The 22612-nt window shown below is 47.1% G+C and overlaps 1 pseudogene; it reads left to right on the top strand.

The window, feature by feature from the left end:
- Positions 1 to 19806: 19806 nt before the first annotated feature.
- Positions 19807 to 20755, top strand: LOC125283554 (olfactory receptor 4E1-like; annotated as a pseudogene).
- Positions 20756 to 22612: the final 1857 nt, after the last annotated feature.

Genomic DNA, 22612 nt, shown 5'->3' with positions numbered 1-22612 from the left:
CACAACCAACACCAATGAAATTGAAGGATTATTAGAAACTTTTATCAACATCTTTATGTCAATAAATTAAGCAATCTGGATGAGATGGAGGCCTTCCTGGAAACCTATAAACTACCAAGACTGAAACAGGAAGAAATTGATTTTTTTAAACAGGCCAATTAATTATGAAGAGATTGAGTCAGTGATAAACAATCTTCCAAAAAATAAAACTCCAGGCCCAGATGGTTTTCCTGGGGAATTCTACCAAACATTCAGAGAAGAAATAATACCTATTCTCCTAAAGCTATTTCAAAAAATAGAAACAGAAGGAAAGCTACCAAACTCATTCTATGAGGACAATATTACCTTGATCCCCAAACCAGGCAAAAACCCCATCAAAAAGGAGAGTTACAGACCGATTTCCCTAATGAATATGGACACCAAAATCCTCAACAAGATCCTTGCTAATAGAATCCAACAGTACATTAAAAGGATTATCCATCATGACCAAGTGGGATTCATCCCTGGGATGCAAGGGTGGTTCAACATTTGCAAATCTATCAGTGTCTTAGATTTTATCCAGAAGGAAAAATTCAAAAATCATATGATTCTCTCAATAGATGCAGAAAAAGCATTTGACAAAATACAGCATCCTTTCCTGATTAAAACCCTTCAGAGTGTAGGGATAGAGGGTACATTCCTCAATCTCATAAAAGCCATCTATGAAAAGCCTACAGCAAATATTATTCTCAATGGGGAAAAGCTGGAAGTCTTTCCCTTAAGATCAGGAACACAATAAGGATGCCCACTCTCGCCACTATTATTCAACATAGTACTAGAAGTCCTTGCAACAGCAATCAGACAACTAAAAGGGATCAAAGGTATCAAAATCGGCAAAGAAGAAGTCAAAATGTCTCCCTTCACAGATGACATGATACTCTATATGGAAAACCCAAAAGAATTCACTCCCAAACTATTAGACGTTATAGAGCAATTCAGTAATGTGGCAGGATACAAAATCAATGCTCAGAAATCAGTGGCATTTCTATGCACGAATAATGAGACCGAAGAAAGAGAAATTAGGAAATCCATCCCATTTACAATAGCACCAAAAACCATACGTTACCTTGGAATTAACTTAACCAGAGATGTAAAGGAACTATATTCTAGAAACTATAAATCACTCTTGAAAGACATTGAAGAAGACACAAAAAGATGGAAAAATATTCCATGCTCATGGATCGGAAGAATTAACATAGTTAAAATGTCCATGCTACCCAGAGCAATCTACACTTTCAATGTTATCCCGATCAAAATACCAATGACATTTTTCGAAGAACTGGAACAAGTAGTCCTTAAATTTGTATGGAAACAGAAAAGGCCCCGAATCGCCAAGGAAGTGTTGAAAAGGAAAAACAAAGCTGGGGGCATCACAATGCCAGATTTCGAGCTGTACTACAAAGCTGTGATCACAAAGACAGCATGGTACTGGCACAAAAACAGACACATAGACCAATGGAATAGAATAGAGAACCCAGAAATGGACCCTCGGCTCTTTGGGCAACTAATCTTTGATAAAGCAGGAAAAAAGCATACAGTAGAAAAAATAGTCTCTTCAATAAATGGTGCTGGGAAAATTGGACAGCTACATGCAAAAGAATGAAATTTGACCACTCTCTCACACCATACACAAAGATAAACTCCAAATAGATGAAAGACCTCGATGTGAGACAGGAATCCATCAAAATCCTAGAGGAGAACATAGGAGCAACCTCTACGACATAGGCCAAAGCAAACTTTTTCATGACACATCTCCAAAGGCAAGAAAAACAAAAGATAAAATGAACCTGTGGGACTTCATCAAGATAGAAAGCTTCTGCACAAGCAAGGAAACAGTCAAAAAACTAGGAGGCAGCCCACGGAATGGGAGAATATATTTGCAAATGATGCTACAGATAAAACACTGGTATCCAAGATCTACAAAGAAATTCTCAAACTCAATACGTGAGAAACAAATAAACAAATCATAAAATGGGCAGAAGATATGGACAGACACTTTTCCAATGAGGACATACAAATGGCTAACAGACACATGAAAAAATGTTCAAAATCATTAGCCATCAGGGAAATTCAAATCAAAACCACACTAAGATACCACCTTATGCCAGTTAGAATGGCAAATATGGACAAGGCAAGAAACAACAATTGCTGGAGAGGATGTGGAGAAAGGGGATCCCTTCTACATTGTTGGTGGGAATGCAGGTTGTTGCAGCCACTCGGGAAAACATTGTGGAGGTCCCTTAAAAAGTGAAAAATTGAGCTACCCTATGACCCAGCTATTGCAATACTGGGTATTTACCCAATGATACAGACGTAGTGAAGAGAAGGGCCATATGCACCCCAATGTTCATAGCAGCATTGTCCACAATAGCTAAATCGTGGAAGGAGCCGAGATGCCCTTCAACAGATGACTGGATTAAGAAGTTGTGGTCCATATATACAATGGAATATTACTCAGCTATCAGAAAGAACGATTTCTCAACATTTGCTGCAACATGGATGGCACTGGAGGAGATAATGCTAAGTGAAATAAGTCAAGCAGAGAAAGACAATTATCATATGATTTCTCTCATCTATGGAACATAAGAACTAGGAAGATCGGTAGGGGAAGAAAGGGATAAAGAAGGGGGGGTAACCAGAAGAGAGAATGAAGCATGAGAGACTATGGAATCTGAGAAACAAACTGAGGGCTTCAGAGGGGAGAGGGTGGGGGAATGGGATAAAATGGTGATGGGTAGTAAGGAGGACATGTATTACATGGTGCACTGGGTGTTATATGCAAGTAATGAATCATCAAACTTTACATCAGAAACCAGGGATGTACTGTATGGTGACTAACATAATATAATAAAAACATTAAAAGAAAAAAAAATGAGAAAGAAAAAAAAAGTCCCCGGGGGCTAGGAGGGCCGTGCTGGTTCTCCTGCCCTCAATGCTCAGCGGTGGCCCCGAGGGGCACAGGTGGCTGCGCAGCAGACTGAGTCTGGCGCTGGGGCTCGGGTGTCCCCAGTTCCCGGTGCTGAGGTGCCAGGCCCCTGGGGAGGGACCCCTTGGCTCCTGACATAGAGTTAGTATTGGCCCCAGGAGCCTGGCGGGCCTTGTCCTCCAACTGTGCGGCCAGCGGAGCAGTGGGCCGAGGTGAGCGCGTGGGGGAGGGGGAGCGTGGGACCAAGCTTAGTGGCGCGGGGGGCCATCGAAGGTCGCTGGGGGCTTGTGGGGACCTGCCAGTTCTCCCTTCCTGAATGCTCTTTGGCGCCCCGATGGGCCCTGGTGGCTGTGTGGCGGCAGGCTGAGTCCGGCGCTGGGGCACGGGGGTCCCCAATCCACTGCACTGGGAGGCCAGGCTCCTGAAGAGGGGCCCCTCGGCCCCCCACCTAGGGTTAGGGTAAAGCTGCAGGAGCCCAGCAGGCCCGATCTCCCAGCTGTGCGGGGAGCAGAGCAGTGGGGCGAGGTGAGGGAGCGGGGGAGGGGGAGCGTGGGCACAATGGTTGAGGCGGGGGGGGGGGGGGGGCGAGGAAGGCAGCCGGGGGCTCTGGGGGCCCTGCCCTTTCTCCTGCCCTGAATGCTCGGCGGTGCCCCCAGGGGGCCCGGGTGGGTGTGTGTCCTCAGGCTGAATCCTGCGCTGATGCTCACGTGTCCCAATTTCCGGTGCTGATTCGCCAAGCGCCTAGGAAGGGGCCCCTCGGTGGCCAACCTAAGCTTAGGGTTAGGCCCCAGGAGCCAGGCATGCCGGATCCGCCCACTGTGCAGAGAGCTGAGCGGCGGGCTGAGATGAGGGCACGGGGGAGGGGGAGCGTGGGCCCAATGGTCGATGGAGTGGGGGGCCATCAAAAGTCGCTGGGGGCTTGGGGGCCCTGCCCATTCTCACGCCCTGAATGCTCGGCGGCGCCCCGATGGGCCAGTGTAGGTGCACGGCTGTAGGCTGAGTCTGGCGCTGGGCTCGGGGGTCCCAAACCCCTGGTGCTGCAGCGCCAGACCCCTGGGGAGTGGTCCCTCGACGGGGGACCTAAGTTTTCTTTGGGTTAGGCCCCAGTAGCCTGGCAGGCACAATCTTTGGGCTCTGCGGCAGGGCATGTGAGTGAGCTTTGGCTAATGCAGAGGGCCCTTCCTTCTTCAAGAGGGCAGTGAGGGGACTGTGATCTGGGAGCTGCTGGACCCTCATCCCACACATCTGCAATTCCTGTGAGAGGGTCCAGGTCTGAGGCCTTCTTCTGCAGAAGAGGTAAGGGGTCCTGGAGAGCCCTGGCTGGGGTGTGGGCACTGTGGGAGAGCAGAGGGGGCTGGAGGGCAGCCTCAGCCCCTAACAGAGTCATTCCCCATCTCCGCCACCTCTCAGCCCTGTCTCTACCCCAATCCCGGGACCCAGAACAAAGGGCATGGCTTCCACACATCTGGTGGAACGTCGACACTGGGTGCTCAGCAGGTACTCAGGAGACCCAGGGAGGGCTTGGGGACTGGATGTCCTCCCCCCAGTGGAAGATTAGTGTCCACAGAAGGACACCCTCTCCTGGCACCTACTGAACAAGGCAGCACATAGACATAGGAGCGGAAGTGGGAGGTATCGGGAGGGTCCTGGGAAGGCCAGGGATGGGACAGAGTCCCTTTGTTCCCTCCTTGGTTGCATAGTCACAGAGCACTAGTGTGCACTGAGGGCAATGACCACACCAGACACACCACCCCTCCCTGCCCACATGAAGTGGAAGTCACGTGGCAAGTGGGCAGGGAGACTGAGCAGGGCGTCCAGCTTCCGCTTGGAGGACAGAAATGGTCACACCAGGGGTCAAGGGCTCCCACTCACAGAGGCTTTGGGCCAGCCCCTCCTCAGTGACCAGGCCTGCCTCAGGCAGGACTGCCACATCACAGGTGGACATGGAGTAGGAATGGGCTCTGACAGCCAGGAGCCAGGGACCCAGGGGCCCAGGTTCCCACAGGGGTTTCCTGGGGCATCCGTGTGGGAGGTGCCCTGTCCTCTGACTCCTCCTCCCACCTGTCTGTCCCCAGGGCCATCTCCTTCATCCTGGGCACCTGGCTGTGCCACTACCCTGAAGATTTCTTCCAGCCCCCAGAATTTCCCTGCCTGAAGACACTACTGGCATATGTAGGGCTTAACATGCCAGGCTCCGACCTAGAGCAACGTGCCTGGCTCCTCCTCTCTCACCTGCAGCACTGTGAGCCAGCTGAGCCACAGACTGGGGGTGAGGAAGACAGGGGGTGACTGATGGAGGCCTGTGGAGGGGAGAGAGTGGGCCACACAGAGCAAGCCACCACAGACTGCAGTGTGGCTGGGAGCAAGGAGTGGTCTCAGATCACTGTCCCCATGGGCTACAGTTTGGGGAGACCACCCAGGGTCGGGTTCTTAGACTCAGATAATATTGAGTGGTGGGCAAACTTGTCTTCATTGGGAAGGGACATGGAAAGACAATCATGATGACCATACTTTCTCTTCTTGGAGCAACAGCAGCAGCCCCAGGGCGAGATCCGGAACTGCCCCAAAAACTAGTCCCAGCTCCCACTGTGGTGCCTGCTGCAGCTTTCAGAGCCTGAGCTGGAAAATCCCATCACTGCTGCTGGAGATCAGCAACTCAAAATCAGGGACATCACCAGCCATGTCTGGCCCAATGCAGCTGGTGGTCAGAGCTCTGAACCACCGTGAGGATGTGCAAGAGTCATCTGCACCTTTGGAAAGCCAGGAGCCCGAGCAGAATCCAGCACCAGCTATGGAGGTCCCTGAGGATCCCCTTAGGCCACCTGCCCTGTCGGAGCCAGCGCAGGACATACTCACAGCTCTGACGCCCTGTGGAAGCTGCAAGAGCCACCTGCGCCCTTGGTAGCCCCAGAGCCCGAGCAGGCTCTAGTCCTAGCTATGGAGGTCCCTGAAGAGCCCCTTAGGCCACGTGACATGTCAGAGCCAGCGGAGGATATACCCACAGCTCTGACTCTCTGTCAGGAGCTGGAAGAGTCACCTGCACCTTTGGAAATCCAGGAGCCCGAGGAGGCTTCAGGACCAGCTACGAAGGTCCCTGAAGAGCCCCTTAGGCCATGTCCCATGTCAGAGCCAGTGGAGGATATACTCCTGGCTCTGACCCTCTGTCAGATGCGAGAAGAGTCACCTGCACCTTTGACAGCATAGGAGCCTGAGCAGGCTCCAGAACCAACCATGGAGGTCCCTGAAGAGCCCGTGATGACACCTGCCATTTCAGAGCCATGGCAGGATATACTCACAGCTCTGACTCCTTGTCAGGAGCTTGAAGACCCATCTGTACCTTTTGCAGCCCCGGCGCCTACGCACGCTGCAGCACTAGCTATGGAGGTCCCTGAAGGGCCCCTGATGCCACTTGCCACGTCAGAGCCAGTGGAGGATACACTCACACCTCTGATGAACTGTCAGGAGCTGCAAGAGCCACCAGCATCTATGGCAGCCCCAGAGAAGGAGCAGGCTCCAGCACAAGATATGGAGGTCCCCAAAGGTCCTTATATGCCACCTGCCATGTCAGAACTACTGCAGTAATAATCACAGCTCTGACTCCCTGTCAGGAGATCCAAGCCCTCCTGCACCTTTGGCAGCCCCAGAGCCCTCTCAGTTTGCAGCACTAGCTACGGAAGTCCCTGAAAGGCTCGTGATGCCACCTGTCATGTCAGAGCCACAGCAGGATCCACTCACAGCTCTGACTCCCTGTCAGGAGATCCAAGAGCCTCCTGCACCTTTGGCAGCCCCAGAGCCCTCTCAGGCTACAGCACTAGCTACGGAGCTCCCTGAAAGGCTCATGATGCCCCCTGTCATGTCAGAGCCACAGCAAGATCCACTCACAGCTCTGACTCCCTGTCAGGAGCAGGAAGATCCACCTGTATCTTTGGCCAAACTGGTGAATGATCAGGCAACAACATCAGCTATGGAGGTCCCTGAAGGGCCCCTGATGCCACCTGCCGTGTCAGAACCACCTAAGGATATACTCACAGCTCTGACTCACTGACTGGAGCTCCAAGAGCCACCTGCACCTTTGGAAGCCCCAGAGCCCAAGCAGGCTCCAGCACCAGCTACAGAGGTCCCTGAAGGGCCCCTGATGCCACCTGCCCTGTTGGAGCTGGCGCAGGACACACTCGCAGCTCTGCCTCCCTGTCAGAAGCCCCAAGAGCCACCTGCACCTTTGGCAGCCCCAGAGCCTGACCAGGCTCCAGCACCAGCTATGGAGGTCCCTGAAGGGCCCCTGATGCCACTTGCCATGTCAGAGCCACGGCAGGATATACACAGAGCTCTGACTCCCTGTCAACAGCTACAAGAGCCACCTGCCCCTTAGGCAGCCCCGGAGTCCGAATAGGCTCCAGCACCAGTTATCGAGCTTGCCAAAGGTCGTCGGCAACCACCTCTCTCAGTGCAGCAACCAGCCTAGGCCCCGGAGCAGCAGTTCCTGCTCGCTGAATCCCCAAAGGATGGCTTCCCCTCCCCTGTCATTCCAGTGTTTCTAATTTTTGCGTTGTTCATGAACCTATTTCATAGCTTAATATATTCTGATCTATAAATAAAGATAAATTGAGTTTTCATGGAATTTTACTCTGATCCTTTTAAATTGTACATCCAGGTGTCATTAGGTACAGAGTGTTTCACAACCTTGTCCTTCTACAATATTTCCCTCCCAGAGACTCCCGTGCCACTCATCAGATACTGCTCATTCCCTCAGCCCAGTCCCTGCAGGCACGGCTTCCCTCTCCGCCTCTGTGAGTTACTTCTTCTGGGTTTTCATGTGTGTGGGATCAGACAGTGTGGCCTTTTTGTATCTAGCTACGAAACCTATGAGTGATTCATTTTTTGTCAGTTTTTTTTTCTATAAACAAACAAACAAACAAAAACAAAAACAGAACAAAAAAAAAATCACTTTACTACTAAGGAATATTCCCGATACAATACCGTGCATGTGTAGCCCCAAAATGAAACGTTTTCATAATCTGGGATAGGCTTCCCTTTTGTAAGTGTGACCCAAGAGCCAGAAATATCTGGGTCCATGAGACACCTTCACAATCTTTCATTTTCCTGGATAGGCCAGGTTTCAATGATTCTAATGTGCATATTATAAAAATATTAAGACTGCATATTAAATCTTCCTTTTTATTACAAACATATCAGGTAATTAAAAAGTTCTCTAAGGTTTTAGCCAGATTACGTTTTGTTAGTAAAATAGGCATGTAAATATGAAGAAAGGAAGACACATTCCTTCTACCTTCTACCATGATAGCCCATAACACATGGTGTCCCTCTTCCAGTCCTTTCCCTCGGAGTGTATGGGTGAGTGTGTGCGGGGGAGGGGGTTTGCCTGTGTGTGGGACAGGGTGGGGCAGGGAGGGTTCCACAGCTGGGCTCTTGTTCGGCCTGAGGTCCCCACAGTGGGCAGGCACTGCTACTCCTGTCCCCTTCTGCATTTTCAGGGGCCACACATCATTTACTCAGCAGCACCACCTCCCGAACAACTGAGACATCGCCAATTCTTTGAGTCTCATCCTTAAAGTGAAGAGTACAATGTGCTGTAAATCTTTTTTGATTTAGGACTGTTTCCTAAAAGCACAATTTCTGGAACACAATTTAGTCCAATTGTTGGAGTATTGGCTGCAGGGTCCTCTATCTATACTCTCTTTCTTTCCGTGGAGCCTTGCTTGGGAAAGGAAGGTCCCCGGAGACTAGAGATGAACCCTGAAATCATGAGGAAGACAAGCCAGCAGTGAGGCCATCAGGCTACCTGGGCGGGACCCGTGGAGCAGGGAAGAGCCTGTCCATACCGCCCTCATGGATCCTCCCTCCACAAGCATCCCTGCCTCACCCCCACCCGTCCTGGAACACCCCTCATCCAGACCCTATCCAGGGACACACGCCAGCCACTCCAGCCCCTCCTGCTCTAGAACTCAGCTTCTAAGTAGAGCAATCGGGTCCTGCTTCCAGGCCAACAGAGGGGCGTCGGCCGTGCCACAGTTGTCTGCTTGCTCCGGGTGCATCCTTTTTGGGCCCTCTACTCTCAGGAAGGAACCTCTCATGGCAGCCCAGGTCAGGGAGTCTCAGACATAACCTGAATGTGTTCATCCATATGTCCACTAGCTGGCAACAGCAAGAACTGCTTGAACCTCTGTGAACAGGAGGGACCTTTACTGAGGAGGGAAGAGAAGGCTAGCTGAGGACAAAGCAGGAATTCACACTCCCCCCCTCCCCACAATATGGGGTGTACATGACATTCCTCAGGCACTCCTGGCTGCCCTAAAGGGCAAAGAAATAGTTAACCTATAGACACCACAATCCTGCAAGACTTAAGTCTCCCTCAGTTTCCCAATGTCTTAGCAGTTTACAAGAACCAAGCATTTCTATCAATAAGTTAGCTTCCTGAAGGGAAAGTAGATACAATGAAATGTCCTTATAATCTGCAGCCTCCAGGAAGTTCCCAAACGTCTTAATGTTCATGCCTTGCTAGAGGGCAAAACCACCTTCCCTTGATAATGGCAAGGCCTCTGTATCTTGTGAGTCTTCTTTAACATATGCAAGTATTATCTCAACCTCCCTTTTTCCTTACCTTCTCCCAACCCCATAGTCTATCATCAGCCACCGCTCATAAGCCCAGGCAGCAGCTCTTTCTGCCACGGGTCCTGTCATAAACCACCAATTTTGCACCAAAGACATCTCAGGAATTCTTTCTTGGTCCTCGGCTCCAGATTCCACCCCACTGAACGTCACCAATATTCTACAACCTCCTCATTTCCAAAGCACACTGGGTGCTCATGGAAGCTGCAGGATGGACAGAGCCTCAACCGGCGGCATTGGCACTGGGCATAGCCCCTCCACACCCCTCAGGCTCCTCCAGCAGTGACCCCCTGCCCCTGCCAGCCCCAATTCTTGATAACCCTCCAGTTCAGTTGTTGTGAGAGTGGTGCCTATGCTTCCTGCTCGAGACACAAGGGAGGAGAAGGGAGAGATCCCTCTCCTCACATGAAGTCAGTTGACGGGGAGTCCACGTGATCAGAAGCTCTCCATCTGGGAGCCCTGCAAAGGACAGGAATACTGTGACCCTCCGCCTTCCCCAAGGAGCTTTGGTGTGGGGAGCACCGCAGATGTCTACAGAACTTGGTGCACAACAGCATCACACCACCGTGCCTACAGATGCAGGTGGCTGTTTTTATTCTCACCCTCTCAAGAGGCGGGGAAAGCCCTCTGGCAACACAAGGCACACAGAGCAACCAGCTGACCCTGAGCCCCACCGGGCCCCCTGGCAGGGGGCAGTGCATCCTCGTCCAGGCAAAAACACCTGAGAATCTGCACACTAGGCCCCTGCCCCCCGAAAACTAGGTGAAAGAACAAGTGAACAGCAAGTTTACAGACCAAAGAGGATGACCAAACTCCAGCGCTAGGGGAAAATAGCACCTAGAGCTCGAGGCTTTTTCTCATGATTCATTTCTCTCTCCATTCAAAATTTTCCATTTCGTTTTTTTTTTCTTTTTTCCCTTTCCAACTACTTTTTTTTTTTAATTTTAGCAACACTTCATTTTTCAATCTTTTCTTAACTTTCATTTTTTACATTGACATTTTATACATATATTCTTCATTTTTGGATTCTTTTCGCTATATTCAATTTGATTTCTGTGTTTATATGAGTTTTGCTTTCTTTACAATTTTGGGATTTAGTGACTTCCAACACACAGACCAAAAGACACTCGGGACCAAGTGGCTCACCCTGTTTTGTCCACCCTGTGAGATCATAATCTCTCTCTCCCCCATCCATTCTTCTCTGGGAAAAGTGACTAGAGGGAGGGATTCACAGCAAAAGAAAGAGCCAGAGATAACACTCTCTGCCACTGATCTAATGCATACGGTTTTAAGTAAGAAGTCAGAGCTGGAACTCAGGATGACAATTACAAAGTTGCTAGCTGGGCTTGAAAAAACTATAAATGGCACGAGAGACTCTCAGAGTGCAGAAATGAAATCGAATCAGGCCCAAATTCCAAAGGCTCTAACTGAGATGCAGTCTACATTGGATGTAGATGCTCTAACGGCTACGGTCAATGAGGCAGAAGACAGAGTCAGTGACACCAAAGACAAGCTGATGGAAAGGAAGGAAGCTGAGGAAAAGAGAGAAAGCCAACTAATGGACCATGGGTGGAGGAATCGAAAAATCAGTGATGCCACAAAAGGAAGCAATATTGGAATTACTTTTGGCCCCGAGGGAGAAGACACAGACGGACAGAAGATCTATCTGTGTAGATTGTAGCTGAGAACTTCCCTAATCTGGGAGGGAAACAGGCGTTCAAGTCCAAGAGGTAGAGAGGACTCTTCCCCAAATCCATAAGAATAGAGGAACACCCTAACATATACTAGTGATGTTTGCAATTTCAGACAGAAAGAGAAAATCCTGAAAGCAGCTTGAGACAAGAGGGTCTTCACTGACAAGGGTAAGCACATTAGACTAGCCACATACCTATCCACAGAGACCTGGCACAACAGAAAGGGCTGGCATGATCGAGTCAGGGTACTAATTGAGAAAAACATGCAGCCAAGAACACTTTACCCAGCAAGGAGTCATTCCAAATAGGAGCAGAGATAAAGAGCTTCCAGGACAGAAAGAAACTCAAAGGATTTGGCCACTAAACCACCCTGCAAGAATAGGAAGGGGGATCCTGTAAGTGACGGGACACTCCAAGAGTAACACAGACCAGAAAGAAACAGAGACCATCTACAGAATTAGGGACGTGACAGGTAATGCAATGGACTCATCTCCATCTGCTTTTTAGATTTTTTCTTTATCATTGGTCTTAAGCAATTTTATTGGGATGTAGGTTGATAAGGAGGGTTTTTTTTTCATGATCCTTATGTTTGGGGGTTTTGTTGGCTGGATTCCTGAATTCTTGAATCTATGGGTGTAGAGGGTTCATACAATTCAGATAACAATCAGACATTACTTCTTCAAACGTTTTTTTTTTTCTGTACCTCAGCCAATTTCTTATCTACCAGGCCACTTGAAATTGCTACAAAGCTCACACATACTCTAGTGTTTGTGTGCAGGGCTTGGTTTGCACCCTTCCTTTTCTCTGCTTTATTCTGGACAACTGCTATGATCATACATTCAAGTTCTCTCTCTCTCTCTCTCTCTCTCTCTCTGTCTCTCTCTTTTTGCTACTTAGTGTCTAACATGAAAGAAAGCCCATCTACTACATTTTTCATCTTAGACGTGCTACTCTTCAGCTCCAGAAGTTGGGTTTTCCTTGTTTTCATATTTTCTATATCTCTGTTTCACTTCATCCTTTGTGTACATTCTTACATATATAAAACCTCTTTCTAACAGTTGTTTGAATGTCCATGTGCAATACTTCCATCATCTTTTTCATTTCTGGGTAGGTTTCTATTGTTTAATCTTTCTCCTCAGTACGAGGTGAACTTTTCTTCTTCTTTGCATCCTGGTAATCTTTTGTTGGAAGGCAGGTATTGTGAATTTTAATTGTTAGGTATTAACTATGGCTTATATTTCTACACATACTCTTGAGGATTGTTCTGATGGTGAGGTAGGTTCCTGGAAAACTATTTTATCCTTCCAGACTAGCTTTCCAAAGGTTTGTTAGGTGGTATCACAGTAGTCTTCAATGTATTTTGCTATTGTTCTGTTGGTATTCTGAGCTCTCTTTGCAATGTCCCACAGATTGCGAGGTTTTCCACTCTGCCTGATGCCGGTAGCACAGACTTTTCCTGATTGTGTGTGAAGGCTAGTGACATTTTCCTCTCTGCTTCCCCTGGGCTATTATTTTCCCCACACCACATACATTCCTCACACACGTGCCCTATTGAGGAATTCTATGAAAACTCAAAAGTGATCCTAGATGGTTTTCTGAGGTCCTCTTTCTCTGTGCAGCTCTCCTCAGTATTCTGTACTGTAAACCACAGCCATATTGACTTCTCCAAACTTCCATCTTGCTGTCTGCAACTCATGAAAATGACTGAGTTTCGCCTGTATTCTTCATCCCTGAACCATAGACTGGAAACTAAATCTCTAGGCAGTAAGTTAGGGAAATGCAAGTCCCCCACGTTTGTCTTCCCTCTTGCACTAGTCACTTTCCTGCATTGCCTGCAAATATATCAAAAGTGTTCTTTTGCCAGGGCGCCTGGGTGGCTCAGTTGCTCAAGCCTCCGACTCGTGATCTGGACTCAGGTCATGAACTCAGGGTCTTGGGATCAAGACCAGCATTGGGCATCACACTCAGCACAGAGTAGGCTTGAGATTCTCTCTCCCCTCTCCTTCTGCTCTCCCTCCCACACACTCTTTCTCTCAAACCAACACAGATAATTTTTCAAATAAAATAAAATCAGTTACTTAAGAGACAGGTTATGTAAGAAGGACACTCATACCCTTCTCTTTTCCTGTGAAAGCAGGAAATAAACCTACCATGTGAAAGACATCCTTCCTGTTCCAGGAGGCAAAGAAATATCCTTATCACAAGAGATAGGAAATTAAGAGCCAAGACAGCTGCATAAACAACCTTGTTCCTTTTTACTAATTTACTACACTGGCCCAAATTCTGTTCAAATTACTTACGAATTGAAGCTCCTAATGTTAAGTTTCCTATATCCTGCCAATTCCTCTCTGATTTACTGTTTTTGTCTAAAAAGCATAAAAACTGCCTCCTTTGGTTATTTCTTTTGGTCTCAATTTGCCATGCACCTGTAATAAAACTTTGATTTTTTTTTCTTAATCTGTCTCATATAAATTTAATTCATGGTCCAGCCAGAAGACCATGGGGTAGACAGAGAATTTTTTCTTCCCTTCTACACATAATCTCTTCTAAGTTTCTGACAATTTCCATAATGTGTTAGTTTCTGATTGCTGCTATAACCAATTACGTCAAATTCAGTGGCTTCAAGCAACACAAATGTATTATCTTACCGTTCTGCCAATCAGAAGTCTAAATCAGTTTCATGAGGCTAAAACTAAGATGTCAATAGGGCTACAGTCCTTCTGAAGACTCTAGGAGAAAATCTGTTTGTTTGAATTTCCCAGCTTCTAGAATGAATGTAGCCTACATTCCTTGACTTCTCTCCCCTCACCCTCCAACCGGCAATCTCATCATTCCTACCTCTGCTTCTGTGGTCACATCTAATTCTTGAACTTTGCTTCTCCTGCCTCCCTCTCTCACTCAGGAAGAGCCTTCTGATTATTTTGAACCCACCCAGATATTCCAGGAGAATCTCCCCCACCTCAAGGTCCATAACCTAATCACATCTGCAAAGTCCCTTTTCAGAGATTCCCCAGATTCCAACAGCAACATCTTTGGGGGAATTATTCTGCCCACCACACATGACATTAACAAATTCTTTCTTAGCAATCAGAATGAAACCCACAGAAACAGTATTCTTCACTGTCTCCAATGCATTCTTTCCAATAACATTGTCCAGTGAGTCAAAACTGATCAAATGTTTTCTCAGTCAGGATGGTTTCAGTTATAGGGAACAGAAATCTCAACTCAAATTCCTAAAATACAAGTCACCTGAATTCACTGTATTGTAAATTCTATATAGGATCTTTTTATCTCATTTTACAATAAGTGCAATATTGCACACACCCTAGATTATAAACCCCTTATTGTCTGCTTTTAGCAGAGAGTCAGTGACATTTCAGAAGGGAGGAGTATGGCACTTTGATCTTTTGGAATGGACAGAATGGAATGGGAAGATGGAGAGAGTCAGTCAGGAGGATCAAAAATACCAAAATGTGGGGCACTTGGGTGGTTCAGTCGATTAAGCATCAGATTTTGTTCAGGCCATAATATCAGGGTACCCGGATCTGGCCCCCTGATGAGACCAGAGTGGGGGCTCCCTGCTCTGTGAGGAGTCTCCTTGTCCCTCTCCATCTCCCTCCCCCCACCATGCTATCTCCAAAAAATAAATAAATAATCTTTAAAAAAAAATACCAAGAAGTTACCTATCCCGAAACCAATGAAACATTTCTATGCGATTCAACAAGCAACTCTTTTAAGTGTGGCTCCTCTCAGAAATACAGCATCCAAGTGATGTAATGGAGTAAATATCAGAAGCAGCAGCAGAAGACCTGGTTCAGCTGCTTCCCTGATATATAAACTCTGAAAATCACTTAATGCCAAGTCTAATTTTTCTATAATGCTCCCCACAATATCACAGGGATATTGTGAAGATCAAATAAATTAATGAGTGTGAAAGAGCTTTACAAGCTCTCAAGTGCTATGCCAGTGTCCACAATTCTCATTTATTCTGCAGAGTAAATGGGAACACACAATTTTTGGAGCATGAGGGACTTCCTAGGAGAAAAAGCCTGAGTGGGACATTCAGTATACAGTCAGAGAGGGAAGTAGTGGGCCAGGGGAGAGGGCTACCCAGAAGAAGTGAGAAATACTGACACTGTAGGTTAGGCCAAAAATTAATTTCTCAACCTTGTATATTATCAGTGACAGTGGTGATAGTAATTGCCCTATAATCAACTGAACATCATTTTCTATATTATCCTTGGTGTACTATGCCTATGATAAAGGATCTCAATTCCAAAACTACTTGAGAATGAGTACGGGCAGTATACCCCTCTTCCTTAGGCATACCCTAGTTGCCAACGTCACAATATAATGCAAGCCCCACATGGATCAAGTAGCAGTATCTCTATGTTCTAGAAGCTCTGAGTTTTTCAATACCTTCAAGTCTGGCCTCTGATCAATGGTAACAAATGCAACAAGAAAACTGGGGGAAAGGAGGCCAAGCCATAAGTCCTCAGGAGTAAGAATTTTTGGTAATTTCTGACACTTTCCCCCATTACCATCTTCTCTTCTACACACTGTTTCCTGAAGAGTCAGCTATAAGGCTTCCTTCCACACCTTTGATTTCATATATCCTAACCAATCCACAGAACTCTTCAATCTTAAATTCAAACTCAAAGTATAGGGGCACCTGACGAGCCCAGTTGGAACAGTGTGTGGTTCTTGATCTCAGGGAGGTGAGCTCGAGCCCCATGTCCGGTGTAGGGATTACTTCAATAAGTAAAAATGAAAAGAAAAACCCCAAGTATGATCTGCAGTCTTCCTCTTGGGATTCTTCTTTCTCCAACTCAAACTACCAAGCCCTTACATCTAAAGAGAGAAAGCCAAGGTTCATTAGAGCAAGAGGATCTAGATTTTCACTGTAGACAAAACAATGAATAGTGATGCCAAAAGAGTTGGCTGTTATGGGGTGGTGGCTTTCTTGTTTGTTTGAATTGCATATTGTGTAACTGCATTAACTTAAGCAACATATGCACTAAGTGCCACAGGCTTTGCAAGATTTCAAGAGTTCTAAGACAGATGACCATTGTTATTTATGTTTTATGGATGAGAAGCTGAGGCCCAGAAAGGTTAAGGAACTTGCCCAAACTTACACATCTAGAACTTGCACTCACACAGCCTGACCCTCAAGGCCAAACCCTTGACCTCTCTGGCAGAGAGCTGATTAAAATTTTAACTCCATGGCCCATGCCTCATCTCTGTGTTTGTATGTGGATTACATGAGAAACCATGAAAGCACCTCACCTAATACTTAGCACACACTAGTAGTTCATTTAATCATATCTAAACACATCCTAAAGGTTTAGATGTGGAAGCCCCGCTTTCCCTTTAAATTCCCCTAGTGACAATTTCAAAGTCTGTAACGTTAGTCCCCCCCATAACTTTTTCTAACTATGACTAGGGTAAGCTGACTACATTGCTGAAAAGGTCCCAAGGAGATAAAACCTATGTAATTCAGGTAAACACACACACACACACACACACACACACACACACACACACACACACAGAGCCACCCAACCCTGCAGCTGCCAGCCCCAGCTGTCCTCTTTCTGTACACATTTCCCTTCAGTAATTGGTAGAATAATCCGTCTGAAGCTAGCCATATAAACTTAACACCCAGAGAGTGTGCTGCCAAGGAAACAATGCCTCCATCACACTGGTTGTTAATAATTAGGACAAGTTTGTGTTAGAAATCTCCTGGTAAGCTAGCATGGCCTTAAAAGTGGTTGATAGAGACTTTGAATCATTCCGCTGCCAAGATCATCTGAAAAAGTGCAAAAAATATACCATTCTTATGCCACATCTCCAGTGGACTGGCAACCAATTCTAGAAAATCTTAAGGCATAGTTACATGCTCTACATAGTGAAAACGATGATAATAAGATAGGCGCTAAGGTGTAAAATTTTGCAAAAACCGTGGAGCACTTCTGGTAAAGTATCACCAAATGTATTTACCATGACTGATCACCAAAAACTGAACAAGACCCAGGAGAACTTTGAGGGCTCTGGCCATGCTTATGGAAAAATCAAGGTAAACAGGGTTATCTGATGTGCCCACTTTAAATTTGTCCGATTAGTTCTTTCCACTAGAAAATAATTCACTATCAAAACTTGACATTGAAACTACTAGACAAAGACAATTCAGTTCTCTTTGGAGGGGCTGGGAACATCAGAAACAACCTAGGGTGAGTTTTACAGACACTCTGTCTTACTCTGGTTTAGTTCTTAATTATTTTCCTACATTTTTTTGAAGTGTATGCCACAGACATTCGATTTTCTTTTTGTGCACCATATCCTCAACATAAACTGACACCAAATTTCTACTGCAGTTGGGCACACCTCCATTTCTCAAAGCTTTTTTCCTGCGGCTCCAAAGAAATAGAAAAAAAAAGTGATGATGATGGAACACAAGTCTTCATTACAGACCTAGTTCTCCATGCACACACTCTGTGTGGGTGAAATTCTCCAGATTAATTTAAAATAAACCCCTGGCTCCATTCTTGCTCCGTTCTTTAGTTTTCAAGTTTGCAATCATCCTTTTGGTGGATTAGTAAATTAAAAGGGGAACAGATGTAAATCATTCAACTTTTAAAATAGCTTTCTAGGGACACTGGAATGGCTAAGCTGGTTGAGCATCTAAATCTCGGTTTCGGCTCAAGTATGAAAACACAGCTGTGGGATCAAGCCCCCTAGCGGGCTCTGTGCCAGGTGTGGAGTCGGCTTGAGACTCTCTCTCTCCTTTTCACTCTGCCCCTCCCCCCTCACTCACACACATACACACACATACTTTCTCTCTCTTTCTCTAAAAATAAGTAAATCTAGAAAACAATGAAATAAAATAGCTTTCTAGAGCAGAAGCTTTAAGTGAATACTAAGAAATATTTCTCTTTTTTAAAGATTTTATTTCTTTATTTGATAGAGAGAGTGAGAGAGAGCATGAGCGGGGACAGGGGAGATGATCAGAGGGAGAAACAGACTCCCCGCTGAGCCAGGAGCCAGATGCTGGACTCAATCCCGGGACTCTGGGATCATGACCTGAGCTGAAGGTAGATGCTTAACTAACGGAGCCACCCAGGCACCCCCACTAAGAAAAACTGCTTAAGAGTAAAGTTAATTCGTCACTACATTAAGATATTACAATAAATATTAATCTAAGCCCTAAACACCATGAGTTTAATTCAAATGTTAACTAAAAGACTCCTCCTGCCCCAGAAATACCTTCTTTTCCCATGACTCTACTTTGCTGGTTTCCTAATTTGACACTACCTTATTCTTCCCTCTATTGATATAGACTATCACAAGGGCCACTGTCTTCAGAAGATCAGCATGATGAGTAATAGGAAATGCTGGAGAAGGAAGAGATAACTAGAAGCAGAAGAGAAAGAGTTCTCTAGTCCTTTTTCATAAGCAATGTGGAGCTGATTCATTTGTCTGGCAGAGAGCCTGCCCTTGAGGAACCAGGGAACGCTCCAGTAGTGACCAGTGATGGGAAGAAGATAGCACAGGATGAGCGGGCCCCAGGAACCAAGAGAGCAGCATGCATGACTGGGCACCCCTGGAAGACTGTGCATCGAGGCCGTGACATGAAGACAAGTGAGAAAAGAGAGACTAGACTCCCCACAGATGCCCAACCAGGCTGGTGGGGTGCACCTAGCAGAGGAAGAGGCAGCTCACCAAGACGCATTCCACTTAGCGCCCTAATTATGCCAACCATCACATAAATGATTCAGGTCAGAGTGGTGGCATAGAGAGCCTGGGCCGGGACTCAGGAGGCCTGTGCTCTGGACACAGCTATTACTGCAATTCTCTGAGAACCTAAGCCCGTTGCTTTACCTCTCTTCCTCATCTTCTGTATCTATAGAATGAAAAAAAAAAAGAAACAAACAAACAGAGGAGGGGAGGGGAGGGGAGGAAAGAAAGAAACGAGGAAAACTCTCAGGTCTTTCTAAGACACCCCAACCACACTGCCCGTTGTTCAGCTGACTGGGGAAAAGTGTCTACCGGCCACAGACCAGGTCACTGCCATGACAGTCCCAGGGCGTCTCGGCAGAGCGCGCAGGGGTGGAAGTCCTTCGGACGAGTGAAAAATGCAGTCAATAGGCAATAGAGAAAACCATGCTCAAGGCCAGGCTGTGTACAATTTTGAACATGTTACTGGCTTGGGGTAGAAGAAGCCTGGTTTCTTCTCTGCTAAAGATTTATGAGTAAATATAAGCCCTCCGCTCTCCAAGGCTGCCTTATATCTCTTGGTGAATCATGGTTCTCTGCACTATTTTTCCAAAAACGTCTGTGCGGTGCCTACTGTGTATGCAGCATGACTGAAGACGCTGAATGGGGTTTTTAAAATAAGATACTGGACCATAAGCTCCAGATGGAGGGAAAAGCAAATACAGAAGAAATTAAGTGACCAGATGATTGATACAGATGCTAAGTGGTTTTTTTTCCTAATTCTTTGCAGACTGTCCAACAAAGAGAATGGAAGAGGCAGACCTACTCAATCAAACCACTTCCGTGACATACATTCGGCTTAGAGGCTTATCTGTCAATCAGAAGGTGCAGATGACTGTGTTTGCCCCGTTCCTCACTTCCTATGTCCTGACACTGATTGGGAACATCCTCATTGTCGTAACTATTATCTATGACCGCCGGCTCCATACCCCTATGTATTTCTTCCTCAGTAATCTATCTTTTATTGATGTCTGCCACTCCACAGTCACTGTCCCCAAGATGCTCAGAGATACATGGTCAGAAGAGAAGCTCATCTCCTTTGAGGCCTGCTTCACCCAGATATTCTTCCTGCACCTCTTTGCCTGCACCGAGATCTTTCTCCTCACCGTCATGGCCTACGATCGGTACATGGCCATTTGCAAACCCCTGCAGTACATGACAGTGATGAACTGGAAAGTATGTGTGCTGCTGGCTGTGGCCATCTGGACGGGGGGGCACCATCCACTCCATATCGCTGACCTCCCTCACCATGAAGCTGCCCCACTGTGGTCCTGATGAGATTGACAGCTTCTTCTGGGATGTGCCTCAGGTGATCAAACTGGCCTGCACGGACACCCACATCATTGAAATCCTCATCATCTCCAACAGTGGGCTGATCTCGGTGGTCTGTTTTGTGGTCCTCATGGTGTCCTATGTGGTCATCCTGGTGAGCCTGAGGCAACAGATCTCCGAAGGCAGGTGGAAGGCCTTATCCACCTGTGCAGCACACCTCACTGTCGTCACACTCTTCCTGGGACACTGCATCTTCATCTATTCCCGTCCATCCACCAGCCTCCCGGAGGACAAGGTGGTGTCTGTGTTCTTCACTGCAGTGACCCCCCTGTGGAACCCCATCATCTATACTCTCAGGAATGAAGACACGAAGAATGCCTTGAACAAGTTCATGGGGAGGTTGGAGGGGAGAGGGAAAAAATGACAATGTCTAGGCTCTTAAGAGGCTAGACAAGAAATGCCTTGCAAAGAATAAGTCACCTAGGACCTGAGCCAAAGGGAGACGCTTAACAACTGAGCCACCCAGGCGCCCCAGAAAGTTTTGATCAAGATTTAAACTGTCCAAATAGGGGGGAGGAATTAAGATGGGGGAGGAGTAGGGGACCCCTTTTACAGCTGTACCCCTGAGTCGAGTTGGACAGGTACCAGGCCATTCTGAACATCCACAGAATCAGCCTGAGATGCAGGAAAATACATCTGGATCTCTACAAACGAACATCTCCAGTGCTGAGTATTGTGGTATGAAGCGGGGAGCCATGAAACCGCACACAGATACTGTAAGATAAACAGAAAGGGGAGGGAGCTGCCACGTTTGGGCACCGGGAAGCAGTAGCGACGTGCATGGGGGAGTGGTGGGACTCGCGGACCGGCACTCGCGAGAGAGTAGACTGAGACCATGAGCTGGGGAACGCGTGCTACCAGACTTCTCACGGAACTCCGGGGTGTTCACTGGAACCAGACTGAGACCGGGAGCTCTGGGAGCACGCGGTGGCTGCTGGCAGCTGGCGGTAATAGAAACACAAAGGACAGAGAGCCGCTGGCGCTGGAAGTGAGGGCTGGGACAGCGGGGTTGGGGCACACATCCCGGAATGCTGCAGTGTTGAGCAGCACCAACAGTAACAGAGTTAAAGTGGCCAGAACACCAGTGGAGAATGGTCCACAATCCCTCTGTTCTGAGAAGGAGGGTGAGATTTGGTCATTGCTGCTCTGACTCTCAGAAGAGGCACAGCAAACCGCCAGGGAAAGCCGCCACAGAATAAAAGCCTGGAAATACTGGCTCACAGAGTGCCCATCCCCATCCCCCCTCGCAGGGGACACAGAGACTCTACCCAAACAGGGTTGCCTGAGTACCGGCGAGGCAGGCCCCTCCCAATGAAGGCAGGCTGAAAAATCAAGAAGCCCACATCCCTAAGATCCCTATAAAACAAGGGGGCACGGCCTGGGTCCCGGTCAATAATTTGGGCTCTGGACAACCCCACAACCTCTCCTTATCAGAATGAGGAAAAGGAGAAATCCCCCCCAGCAAAGAAAAGACAATGAGTCTGTGGCCTCTGCCACAGAACTAATGGATATGGATATAACCAAATTATCAGAAATGGAATTCAGAGTAACAATGGTCAAGATGATGTGTCGACTTGAAAAAAGTATTAACGAAAATGTTAATGAGAATATAGAATCTCTAAGGGCGGAAATGAGAGCGAATCTAGCAGAAATTAAAAATTCTATGAGCCAAATGCAGTCAAAACTAGAGGCTCTGATGGCCAGGGCGAATGAGGCAGAAGAACGTATCAGTGAATTGGAGGATGGGTTAGTAGAAGAGAAAGCTAAAATAGAAACGTGGCTCAAAAAAATCCATTCTCAAGAATGTAGGTTACGGGAGATTACTGACTCAATGAAACGTTCCAATGTCAGAATCATCGGCATGCCCGAGGGCTGGACAAAAACAGAGGTCTAGAAGAGACATTTGAACAATGGTAGCTGAAAACTTCCCTAATCTAGCGAGGGAAACAAACATTCGTGTCCAAGAAGCAGAGAGGACCCCTCCCAAGCTCAACCACGACAAACCTATGTCACGTCATGTCATAGTGCATTTCGCAAATATTAGACCCAAGGATACAGAATTGAAAGCGGCCAGGGCAAAGAAATTTCTCACGTACCAAGACAAAGGTATCAGAATTGTGTCAGACCTGTCTACACGGACCTGGAATGAGAGAAAGGGTTGGGGGGGGGGGGGCATTTTTAAAGCTCTTTCAGAGAAAAACATGCAGCCAAGGATCCTTTA

Source organism: Ursus arctos, unplaced genomic scaffold (assembly GCF_023065955.2).
Source record: "Ursus arctos isolate Adak ecotype North America unplaced genomic scaffold, UrsArc2.0 scaffold_31, whole genome shotgun sequence".
In the NCBI taxonomy this organism is placed as follows: domain Eukaryota; kingdom Metazoa; phylum Chordata; class Mammalia; order Carnivora; family Ursidae; genus Ursus; species Ursus arctos.
The sequence above is the reverse complement of the archived record's forward strand: the minus strand, read 5'-3'. Positions and strand labels throughout refer to the sequence as shown.